At 36.3% G+C, this 13,117-nt stretch overlaps 1 protein-coding gene and 1 pseudogene across 2 annotated transcripts in view; both read left to right on the forward strand.

Moving 5' to 3' along the window:
- PPM1L (protein phosphatase, Mg2+/Mn2+ dependent 1L) overlaps positions 1-13,117 on the forward strand; it is a 263,673-nt gene that overhangs the window by 54,335 nt on the left and 196,221 nt on the right. The window lies entirely within an intron of this gene.
- The window catches only part of LOC123643216, a 72,832-nt pseudogene continuing 60,549 nt past the window's right edge, over positions 835-13,117 (forward strand).

Raw genomic sequence — 13,117 nt, forward strand, 5'->3', positions numbered from 1 at the left:
CAGGAAGCACTCAAGGTTTTTAGGTAAGTGAATGGCATGATAAATTTTGTGCTTTAGCCTGATTGTTGTCAGAGGTTGATGGGTTAAATGGATTGGAAGAGAGGCAAGATGTGTTACAATGTGAAATACTGAAAGCCTGAAGTAAAGCAGTGCTATTGGTGAGTAGAGAGGAAGGGATGGCTGTGAAGACAAAAATGACTAAGATAATTGGATGTGTTCTGTTCTCAAACTGTAGTAAGATATGGGAAATCCCAGTATTTTAATATTCAAATTATTTTGCTTTAATTGTTTTACTTCTGTGGTGGAATTTTTATTTTTTCTTATTTTGTAGGTCATGTCATAATTTTGCCTCCATAAATAAAGATTTCAGCGCCTTGATAGACTGAAGGAGAGATAATAGGCAAGGGTGACTGAAGATCTATGCCTTAGTAACTGAGAGAGCTGCGGTGTCATTGATAGAAGCCAGAGAAGTTGAGAAAGGGAGCTGGTTTGACTGCAGGGGTGGTTTGAAGGAGGCAAGTTCAGTTTTAGACATATTTATAATAGATTGAGGAGACAATTGGCCAGATGAGTCTCTTTTCTTGACTGTAAGCCTGGAATGGATAGTATAGAGGCAGGGAGTGGAACTGGAGATTTGAGGATCAGCTATGTGGAGCTGTTGTTTAAAACCATGGAATGCAGTCTATTTATCAAGGACTGTGTATTATAGAAGGACCACAGTCAGCGGATGGAAGGAAAAGATGTATTTAAAGAGAGATGGAATCATAGTGTGGGAAAACCAGAAAATAAGTCAGGGAATCTCAAAGAGGAAAGAATTTGATTTAATATTGCCAGATGCTGGAAAGGTATCAAAGTGAACTAAGCACACTGAGTTTTGGCAAGAAGTTTGGAAATCTTCAAGAGCAATATCAAATACAAAGAAAAGGTTATGGAGCACAGACAAAACTGCAGTTTAAGAGAGGTTAGTGGTAAAGTTGAAACCAGTATAAACTTAATGAAAAGAATAGTCTAGGACATGTTTTGTATGAAATTAGCACCTCACTCAGATTTCTGGGACACAGTATTTGTTTGAAAGCCTTTGTCTAGTTTTTGTGACATAGTCCTAGTAAACTGGAATGCCTTTGATCTATCTGATGTCCAGCTGAGTTATTGAGCTCACTGACCTACATTTCTTTCAATTCCTTACCCCACATAGTAGTACTTCTAATACATCAAAATATTGACCAAAACGACCAATTGATAATTTTTAAAACTTCGTAAAGTAGTATAGCCCACAGAAAAATGTAGCACTTATGCTATTAAAAATCTGATCCTACACTTGTAGAGTCATTTTCACTCTCCTTGTTTCCAACTTCCATTGGTCTTGTCAGACTGCCTTTCTTCTGTTATCATTTTTATTTTATTTGTGTATTTTTGTTTTTATTGACACATAATAATTGTACATATTTATGGGGCATAATGTAATGTTTTGATATATGTATATATACTGTGTAAAAATCGAATCAGAGTGTTTAGCACATCCATCACCTCATACATTTATTACTTCTTTCTGATATGTTTTGGGACAAGCAAAACCAAGCCTTCCTTTGTTTTAGTTGTGCATGGTTCTAACTTGTATTGCCCTGTCTCTTTTGGTGAGCTGCCAGAAGTCTTGCCTTGATATTTAGGGTTTGGTCAAAAGTGATTGATATATTGCTGCTTAACTAGCTTGGTGGCAAAGTTGAACAGTAGATGAAAAGAACTACAATAGTATAAACCAATTATCATAATTATACTAGGTGGTAAGCAGTGAGCCTAAAATGATATTCTGAGTTTAAGAATTCTAAACCAGTCTTTAATAGGGCTAACTTTAGACAAATTGCTTAATCTTAGTTGGTCTAAATATCTTCTTTTAAATTATAGCAAAACAGAAAATTTTTAAAAATTGAACTTTGTAATGTGCCCTGAAATGTGTGGATTATTGATATTACCTAGTCTCATTTAATATAGCATAAGAAATTGAGTAGTCCAAGTCATAAGAATCACTTGATAGAGGTTTAGATTCTGGAATGAAATTTTCATTTGGATTCCAGCACTGTTAAAAACAAGGGCTTTTCAAAATTCATTTTCCCCTGGAAAAGTGAAATTGTATCCACTATAGATACAATTATAATGATAGTAATAGTTAATGTTTATTAAGAACTTATTTTGCCATATGTTGTTCATTTATTCATTCATTCAGTAAATATTTTTTGATTGCCTATTATGTGTTGGGTGGTATTCTAGTTATTGAGGATACAGCAATAAAAAAATTCTTGCCCACTTGGAACTTACATTCTAGAGGGAGTAATTGATCAGTAAGCAAAATAAGTAAATTTTTGCTGTTTAACATACTGTATGTTTTATGTATTTATTTTGTTAATTGTCTTTCTCCATCTACTAGTTTGTAAGATCCATGAGGGAAGGGAGATTATCATAGAGTGGTAAATTGGTACCATTATTATTATTGCCTTTTAAATAGACCTTAGGTCTTAGCTAAAAGTCCTGCAGTGGACCGAGGATTCAGCTTTCTCAGCTCTGCTTGGTTGGTTATGACTCATTCATCTGTTTTCTACCTTCCAAAATTTTATTGTTACTGACTTTTCTCCTGTCTTCATTATATTTGTGGGTTTCTTTATCTTTAATCTCATTATATTCTAGTAGAATTTTGGGAAGGGACAAAACTAAATATATATTCAATGTGCCTTATTTTACTTCCATCTTTTAATAGTAATGATATTGTTATTCATTGAGTCCTTACTATGTGTCAAGTACTGCACTAAATATATTACCTGTGTAGTTTCGTTTAATTCTCTTGGTGGTCTTTGTAGTAAAGAGGCAAAGGTAAGATCAGAACTTTGGTCTTGTGGCTGCAAGGCCTGTATTCCATATTACACCATGCAACCTTAAGGCTTTTTTTTTAAATAACTTGAAAAATATTTGTAATACTGTGTGTATATGTTTATTTTTGTACTTTTTGATAGTACTATTTGTTAATTATAAGCTTTTTAAGATTAAGGATAATTCACTCAATACAATTTTGTCATTCTTTTGAAATCTTTTTGTTTTAGCTTCTTTTTCTAAAAGCTGACTTCCTGGCAAATTATCAAACGAGATATTTTTTGTATGAAGAAATTACTGTTCTTTTAATGAAAATAAGAGGCCGTCCCAGGATTCTGGTTCTAAAGAAGGACTGAAGTACTCCATCATTTGAATAAACCAAAATTTCTTGTCTTCTGTCATCTTTGCTCCTATAGTTATTGCTGTTCCTTACAGGACACCTCCCATGATTAGGGTCCTCAAAGGAAAAAGTTTTTAGTAGTATTTTATAGTTTACATGTATTTAAAAAATACCTGTAACAAGAGTATTTCTGGGTCCAAAAATTGTGATTTGTGCCTTTGGTATTTAATGTTATACCACTATCTTTAAAAGTCTCTGTCTTTTAAAAATATTACCTATTTATTTTTCATAAATAAACTTCCTGCTTAACTTTATTGAGTATCATGAAGTAATTATCCATGAGCAGTATAGATTGGAATACATGTTTCAATTTTGAAATGTTGTCAAATAGAAATTACCCTAATATAAGCGGTAATTTATATGGTTACATGATGGTGAAAATGTATTAGTAGTAATGAAACTAGCATGCACCCAGATGTAAGAATGTTACAGATGGCTGAGCTGACCAAAGATGCTTTGCTACATTTATTTAACAAGTAATGGAGTGTCTATTATGTTCAAGGCATTGTCCTCAGCCCCAGTACACCAAATGTAATGTGAAATTAAGAAGAATTGAATGAGAATATCTAAAAGGAAGAATTACTTTTAGAATGTGCTATCTGTAAGGAAAATAAAATGAGATCAAAAAGGGAAAACAGGCCGGGCGCGGTGGCTCACGCCTGTAATCCTAGCACTCTGGGAGGCCGAGGCGGGTGGATCGCTCGAGGTCAGGAGTTCGAGACCAGCCTGAGCAAGAGTGAGACCCCATCTCTACTAAAAATAGAAAGAAATTATCTGGCCAACTAAAAAAATATATATAGAAAAAATTAGCCGGGCATGGTGGCGCATGCCTGTAGTCCCAGCTACTCGGGAGGCTGAGGCAAGAGGATCGCTTAAGCCCAGGAATTTGAGGTTGCTGTGAGCTAGGCTGATGCCACGGCTCTCACTCTAGCCTGGGCAACAGAGTAAGACTCTGTCTCAAAAAAAAAAAAAAAAAAAAGGGAAAACATACAAACAAAAAACATGAGACAGAAAAGGAATATGAAAAATGAATCTTGGAAGACAAAGAAAGTAAAAAAAAATCACTTCTCATAATGAGATGGAACTATCTTCTGTTATCTCAAGAAAAAAAAAAGGAAGACTGCTTTACATAAATTAGTATGCATAATTTGTACAGACACTGGACTCCTGGAAGTTTGCCAGTATAGCTTTTGGTGAGATGAAATTCAGGGGACTTCTTATTTACAGAAACCAGTTAGTGATGTTTTGTGTTCTTTATCTAGTTGTTTACTTCCTTTGATTTTTCTTAATGTTCTTCTTGATTACAGATGGCTAGAGTAATGAGGGAATTTTCAAAAATGGTTGATGTATGATATATTAGTATGAAGTAATGTTACGTTTCTTAATATATTATACAAATGTATAAGTGATTATGTTTATACTTTTACTTTATCTTCATATATAATAATTCTTTATAATGTTCATTATTCATTTCCCATACTTATAGCATCATTAGTATAGAAATGACCAAAAGTAATTAGTATAATAGTAATACTAATTGCTACCATTTCTTAAATATTTACCTTGTGCCAGGTACTCTGCTAAATACTTTTCATATATTAGCTCATTTAATTCTCACAAGAACCCTATGAGGTAGACATATTAGTATCCTCCATTTACAGATGATGAAAGTGAGACGCAGAAAGGTAACCTAATTTGTTTAAGGTCCTATAGCTCTGAAGCCTGAGATTGAAATACAGACAGTCTGACTCTAGAGCCCTTGATAAGAATGCTGTTCCATAGAGATGACCAGGTCTGATTTACTCTGTAAGTAGGCTTATTTGAATTACTGTGGACATAATATCAAGAGACCAGAAGATTCCTACTTTTATTATACACTTTGTATCTAGACATAAAGTTCTCATTTAATTTCAAAAAGTGTTATTTTTGAGTGTGCAATGGATTGAATATTTGTGTCCCCAAAATTTACATGTTGAACTCTAATCCCCAAGGTGGTGATATTTGGAGGTGGGGCCTTTGGGAGGTAACTAGATGAGGAGGGTGGAACCCTTATGAATGGGATTAGTGCCCTTAAAAGAAGAGTCCAGAGAGCTAGTTAGCTTTCTTTCTGCCGTGTGAAGATATGACGAGAAATTGGCAGTCTGCAACCTGCAAGAGGGCCCTAACCAAAACCCACCCATGTTGGCACCCTGATCTTGGACTTCAGCCTCCAGAACTGTGAGAAATTAAATTTTTTTCCTTTTTGTGAGAAATTAATTTCTGTTGTTTGTAAACCACCTTTGATACTTTGTTATAGCAGCCCGAACTAAGACAGTGTGCTTATTAAAGTAGTAAATCAAAGGTTGGTAGTGTTTTGAATGCATGTTATCACTGTTAGTATATGATTAGGGCAGGGAATTCCATAGTGAGAGAAGGGCCATAGGCTGGAATCTTGTGCACATCAGTTTGCTCATTCTCTGGCCTAAGCCTGATCTTTTAACCCAAGCTCTTCACCTGACAAATGTGGGCCCTTGAGCATAAGGGGAACGAGATGAGAGGATGTGAATGGATTGGTGCACCTTCCTCATTAGTGTCATGGCCACAAATCAAAGTCTGTCACTGAAAGCTTCATTGGCAACTGTTCCATAGTCGTGCTTTTGTACATACTATATGTACACATTTATGTTTTTCAGAACAAGAGCAAAAGATGGTTCCAGTTTGGTATTATGAGACTGGTTTTTTTAAAAAAACTTTATCTTCTAGGATTCATGTTATATATATGTATATATGTATTTTTATACTCTCTTTTCTGCTTTGATCCTCATTTTATTTCTTTGAGCCCAGCTTTTTGTTTTTGAAATTCTTCCTTTTGGGTTTTCTAAATATTTTAATTTAACTTTCCTTAATTTGGAAGTTCATTTCCTACTCCAAGGCTAGGACAGTGTCGTAAATATAGTAATGGCTTAATTGGTTAAACTATGTAGCAAAAAAAAAAAAAAACTTATGGTCAGCTCAGTTATGTTTAACGTTCTTTTATCCTGATGTACACTGACTTTCCTTATTCCTGACACATCTTTATGGGAAAATAGACAAATAGATAAACAGATGGACAAATTGCCACTTGCAGTGAAGTGATTTCCCAGTTTGTCAACATTTCCCAGTTGAAATTTGAGCACTTGGGATCCTAAAATAGAACCTTAAGGTGTCAAAAGTCTGTGTAAATAATAGCATTATTAGTAATAATATTACTAAATTGATCATGATGATTGATATAAATTTTAGATTGAGCCATATGAAATTGCCAATATTGGACCTTTTTGACCTCTAGAAATGGTATTTTATTATGGTTTAACCCCAAATACTGATAACAATAGCGGCTTGCTTATACTGATTGCTTATGATATGTGGGGATTGGACCAGTGCTTTCATGCATTGCTGTGTCCTCAATCTTATGTCTCAGTCTCCTGAAACAAGTATTGTTACCTCCCCTATGTGGACAGTGAAACAAGTTAGAGAAGTTAAATACTTAGTCACTTAGAACAATACCCTTAACGAATGTTTAACTTTCTTGTTATTTTGTCCAGCAGTGCTGATTAAGTCAGTAGACTATAACAAGATGGGAAGGGAGATAAGAATAATTGACTATTAAAAGAGTGTCAGATCTGACACATTTCAGAGCCAGTGGAGTGAAGTAATTTTATCACGAGGGAGAAATGCACAAAGGCTGCTAGCTGCTTTATGGCTCTGGCTGATATTTGTGAATCCTCAACCCATGTCCAGTAACTGCTGTAAAACAGGGCAGGGTGCAGCCATCTTCTACTGTATGAGCAAGGATTATTATCCCTTCTCATTCTGGTTGCTTCTGCCAACCTTAGAATTTTTTAGGCAAGAGCTTACCTTTCTGCCTACCTGTTTTGCATGGATCTGATCACTTTCTGCCCAGACTTGTGGCACCTGCCAGATCTTGTGCTGAAAGAAGATGCTAGTTTTGCCTCTCTTGGTTGGCCTGACTACCCATGCCTTGGCATGACAGTCAGGATTCTGTTGTTTTCAGACATCGGCCCACTGTAGGTGAAAGTAACAGTGTTGCCTCTGAGATGAGTCAACTGGGAACCTCTCATGATAAACATTTGAGTGCATTGGTGTTTGGGTGTTCAAACCTTAATTGTCAAAAGAACATGATGAATTACATGGACTTTAACATGAAATTTGGTCCATGGCTCAGAATATGTTTTGGGGTCTTTGTTAGACGCTGGCTAGAAGATGCTATTTTTAAATTATAATTATTATAATTTTTATAATTATTATAGTTATGATATTATAATAATTATTATAATTTTTTCTTTCATTATACTTCTGAACATCCTTAGAGGCCATTAGAACAATTGGTAAATTGAGTTTAATAAATGAAACAAGATGTTTGTGAAATTAATGAACATGAAGATATATTAATAGCAACAAAAAAAGTCACACTTAAGTATTGAGTTATGGATGAATTTCTTTGGCAGTTTTTCATATTAATTGCTAAAAATACGTCAGCACATTTTATGTTGTTATACTTACTAGGTACAGATGAGCTCCTTCCCTGATAGAATCATTATTCAAAGTCCGTTTAGATTTATTCTATCATTTTGTCTTTTAAAGTTCATTTTTTCAAGTAATGTGATCTTGGAGTAGGGAATGAAACAAATTGAGGAAATGTTATCTCCTGATATTACTATCTGGTTTTCTTATTTAAAAGTACTATCTTTAAAAGAAAATGTATATTTACAGTGGTCATTGAAACAAATTTATTAGATAATGGCAACAATCTTTGGGGTAAAAACAGCATTGCAAAATTTGGTTTAGTTTTATCACTCCCAAGAATTTTCATTAGATCCCCTGTACAGAATTATCAGCTATAAATAGAGATCAGCTAATTTGATGAAGAGGCTGTAGGTCTACAAATAATTGAACAAATATATCATGGTTTAAAAAAACAGACATGAGATGACAGTAATAGTGAATAGGGCAGAGGAGAGAAAGGAAGGGGGAAAGAAAAGGAAAAGAAAATATAAAAGAACAACGATGGATTTGTGTGCAACAAAATGCGGTTCCAATACTGGCCTACTTAACACGCATTCTCACTAGGAGGCCATTGTTCTTTTCTAACTCTTTTTGCTTGGCTGATTTCCTTCCCCATTTAGAAGGAGGACAGTTCCCCCTCCCTCTTCCTCCTTTGTCCTTTGACCAGAGACTAATGTTGCTGAGGTTGTTGGGGAAGTAATGGAATTTTGTATCTGCTAATGCAGCCAGCCACTATAAGGCTGGCTTCCAGCAGAAATCCTCCTATTATCCTCTGAGATACTTTTTCAATGGCTGTTTTTTTTTTTTTTTTAAATTGATGTTTAAAGAGGCTTCTTTACACGGATAAGCAATATTCCTTCTTGTTACTCTTTCCTTTTTCCCCTCTTTTAGGGGTGGCATGCCTTGATATACAAAATACACATTGGGAAAATGTTTCAGTGTAAAGGTATAAGGGATGTGTGTATGTGTGTGTGTTTTAAACTCCAAGGGTAAGAGTTGCAGGACTGGACAAAATGTGTGTATACTCCAGTATCCAGAAGGATTTCTACTTTTAAACAAGATACTTGGAGAGGTGAGATAGAAAGTATAAAAGTATGTGGCCAAATCACAATGCCTGACAAAGGGATGACTGTTAGACCGTGTTTTCACACAGGCCACTGTGCACTCCATCCAATTGACTAATGACTGAAACAGATTAGTGTGTGTAGAAACCACATGGGTCAGTGGGTTAGTGCCTCTTGATGCTATCTATATAATTATGGTGCTTAAGCATCTCTACAAATAGCAGATTTTAAGCTACTTTACCTATGCATGTATGTATTTCATGCTTTGCTTGACCTTATTTACCAAACCCTAAGTCATGACAACTGATCTAAGTAGAGGTATGTTTATAGGGACAGTGTGACAGTATTTAGAATTAGGACTATTCTGTGGGATTCATAAATTCAGCCTGCACTCAACAAGTCCTTATTGGATGACTGCTATATGCCAGGCATTAATTTGGGTGCTGGGGATACAGTAGTGACAAAATAGGAAAAATCTCTTATTCTCTATGGAGGGGGGTAGACAATACATAGGTAAAAAAGTAGGGTAGGTTAGATAGTGGTAGGTACTAGGGAGAAAACAAAGCATAGAAAGGGGCTAGCAAACATTGCTCAGAGTGGGTAGAGTTTGCAATTTTTGGTAAGGAGTGAGAATATTCACATCTGGGACACATGGTCATGGTACCACCTACGTGCTCTGCTCAACCACAGCCTTTGAGTCTCCTGCATTATTTCCTTAGACTCCATGACCTGCTCAGACCTCAAGAAAAGAGAACCTTTCAGCATATAGAGATAGGTAGAATCACTAAAAACTAAACCAAAACAAAACACCCTAAACACCTTGTATTAATATTTATAGTAGGTTGCTGGAATCAGCTGAAATAACTAAGTAGCAAATATCAGATAATGAGAAAGATGCATAATTTTTTAAAAAGCAACTAATTCAGACATTTCTATCTGACCCTGTACCTCCAACAGGATAGTCATTCTTAGCTTAGTTAAGGAGACCAGTGATAAGAAGGAAGCAATAATTCCAGGGCAGGGGCATTCCACACTGAGAACATGATATGTGTTATTTATTGGCCCAAGTAAGGACAAGCAGTGAGGACTCTGTGTCCATCAGTATTTCAGAACATGCCCTACACTGCTGCCTACCTCTGTCTGTGTTGTTTCCCCTACCTGTTCTTTGGGTTTCTTTTACCTGGAATGCCCTCCCTACTTGGTTTTGTTTATCAAAACTCTACCCATCTCTTGGAGGACAAGGACCTAGCCTTTTATCTTTGTTTCCATGATATGTGGCACCAGTAAATGCTCAGTAAATATGTAATATGTGAATGAGAGAATGGGGTGAAAGAGGGGAGCACAGTTGGCACATATCTATGTCATTTTTCTGTGTACGAATAGCTGTTGGAAGTGGCTTTGTCCCATATCTGACTGAGATTCTCCTTCCTTCCACATTCCTCTGATTAAAACAAAGCAAAATTGGGTAAGTAGGCTGCCAGACAACTCATTCAACTACCAGCAAGGGAGACTCTTTGGCTTTCATGTTTTTGAGTGGACATCAGATACAGTTTACTCGTTTCCCATCTACCTTTAAAAAAGGCTGATTTTCCCTTATCAGGCCCTTCTGTTTCCTTCTTGCCTCGCTAACTCCCTTCTCATCCTACAGGTAGACAGGCTGGAACAGGATTTCATTTGTAGCCTGTCAGCTCGTCTTGTCAGCTGGCAGAGATATAGTTGAGCATTAAGAGGGGTTTGGGAGGTAGAGTTATTAAGGAAGTAGCAGCTTTGGTTTATCAGGAGGCGGGAGGTAGGGGATGAATACACAGATATTTTCCAGTTCATTAAAGAGAACAAAAATCCTGAGCTTCGGTCCCATTGGCTTGCCTCTCCTGGCCTGTTCCCCTAACACATTAGGGTGTCCTTCGCAGATACTGCACCACAACCTGTGAAAGTACAACCTGGCAGCTGCTTCTCAGCCCTGGGAAACACAAGTGGATTGCCTGTCCCATAAACAGGGCTGAAATCCTTAGGGCAGTTGAGAAAACAAGAAGAAATCCCCAAAGCCTTGGCATGATGAATCTTGGCTTTGTGAGCTAACTTGTTCTCTGCTTGGCATTTCTTTGGGTACAATGGTTTTTTAGCATAGTTTAAAACACAATCTTAGGATTTTCTGTTGTTATCACCATCATTCTCATCATACTTATGGTTATTGGTATAGCTGCTGTTATTGAATGCCAACTCTAAGCCAGCCATCGTTACATGGATTAGCTCATTTAATCCCCCAATAGCCTTACCAAGGAAAAATTGACCCTGAGCTTTTAACCATAACCTAGTACTACATCAGAAAGAAAAACCATATTCATTTTCCTAGTGTAGACATAAGCTTGAGGTAGAATAAAACCATGTAGAGAAGTCATTTGTAAACAGGAGTATTCTATATTATTTCCACCCTACCCTAAAAGTTTAATATTTAGTATTCTAAGTGGATTAGAAAAGTTTAGATTCACACAGAAGAGAAACAAGTCAAATCATAATTACACTTTGTTGCTCTAAAAATTATACTCTAAGGAGTTTCCATTTTTTGGGCAAATTTTACGGTCTCAAGATTTACGTGAAATGATAGGTCAGATTCTATCCTCAGTCTACAGTTGCACATACTGCAATGAGGAAAATTAAGACCTTAAAAAAATTATACTCAATGCTTTCTTTTCCTGATGAATCTTGATGTCGTATTTTCTCATACAATTTCAAGACTACTTTAAATAGTTTAAAAATAGCTTTAAATCTGCTACTTGTAAGCGTGAATAAGATTACAGCAGTAGTAGACTTAAGAGTATTTAAAAACTATTTAAAGCAGCTTCTTAATTGCCCACTTTAGCACAGATTATAAATCAACAAACATTTTCTGAATTCCTGTTTCATGCCAGGAGCTATGTTAGGTGTTGGGGTGGAATTCAGTTGAACAGTACCAACTGCAACCTCCACATACCTTGGACAGCACCCAAGAGGGTTTAATATTGAATGCCTTGAAAGGCTCTTGTTTATACATGTTTCATGTGTTGCTAGGGAGAACCCAGGTTTTTCATTAGTGGCCACATGTCTAAAAGTCAATTTATGTGTGGTCTAAGTTAACTTTGTAATTAAAATCAGTGATGAGTTGGGGACAAGGGAGTATTAGGTGTGGTTTGAATATGAGCTGATGGCAGTAGAGGCTTTGTTCATGTATATTTGCTTTTTGTCGGTAACCCTTTGTAATGCCCCCATATCATGATCTAATTTAAGTGGAATTAAGCTTAAACAGCTCAAAATTATATTGTTAAGACATTATGTTTCAAATATAATTCCACATTAATCTAAGCCAGCCAGAATGACCCCTGCTTCACAAAGGCTAGTAAAAAAAGGATGAGGAGCAGGTGGCAAAGGCTCTCAGCATTGCTAGTTCATGGAAGCTAATTAGGTGTTTTGTTCTTTTCCCCTAATAATCTGTTAGGCCAGCGTCTAGGGTCAGACAGGCTGTTGTGAGAAGCACAGGATCTGTGTGAAACAGTGAGCAGAGGCATAAGAAATCTCGATTTGATTTCCAGCTCCCCTTTATTAGCCTTGGTGTTATCTTCAGGAAGCTTAAACTCTCTGAGGTTTGGTTTTCTCATCAGTGAAATGTATATGATAATACTTTATGGGTTGTTGTGAAGATTAAATCCAAAGCACCTAGTACAGTGTCTGACATATTCCAGGCATTATTGGCTGTTTCTCTTCAACCCCTGGTGATCCCCAGCTCAGAAATGGTGCTAGAGGAGGTACTTGTATTGTTCTACAAGTAGTATTTACGTAGTTAATGATAGTCACTAGTTTTTATTTTGATTGCACTTTGGAATATAGTATTTTCATTATAAATCAGGTATAAATTCAATCTAGATTTACTTATTGAATACTGTGTGCAGCAGGCATGGTGGAATATGTTAGAGACATAAAGATGAACAAGAAGCTCGGTGTGGTGGTTTGTGGCTGTAGTCCCAGCTACTTGGGAGGCTGAGGTGGGAGGATTGCTTGCGCCCAAGAGTTGGAGACCAGCCTGGGCGGCATGGTGAGACCCTTCCTCTAAAAATAAAAAAAAAAATAAAAAATTGAAAAAGAGTTTATGTTATTCAAGGAGTTCACAGTCTATTAAGGAAAGGAGATGCAGAGTTAACTAACCAGAGTGCAATGTGGTGAAATGTCTCTCTGAATGGATGCACTGCTATGTATTATGGGTGGAGGTCAGAGCTCT

The sequence above is a fragment of the Lemur catta genome, chromosome 1, assembly GCF_020740605.2.
Source record: "Lemur catta isolate mLemCat1 chromosome 1, mLemCat1.pri, whole genome shotgun sequence".
NCBI classification, from domain to species: Eukaryota; Metazoa; Chordata; class Mammalia; order Primates; family Lemuridae; genus Lemur; species Lemur catta.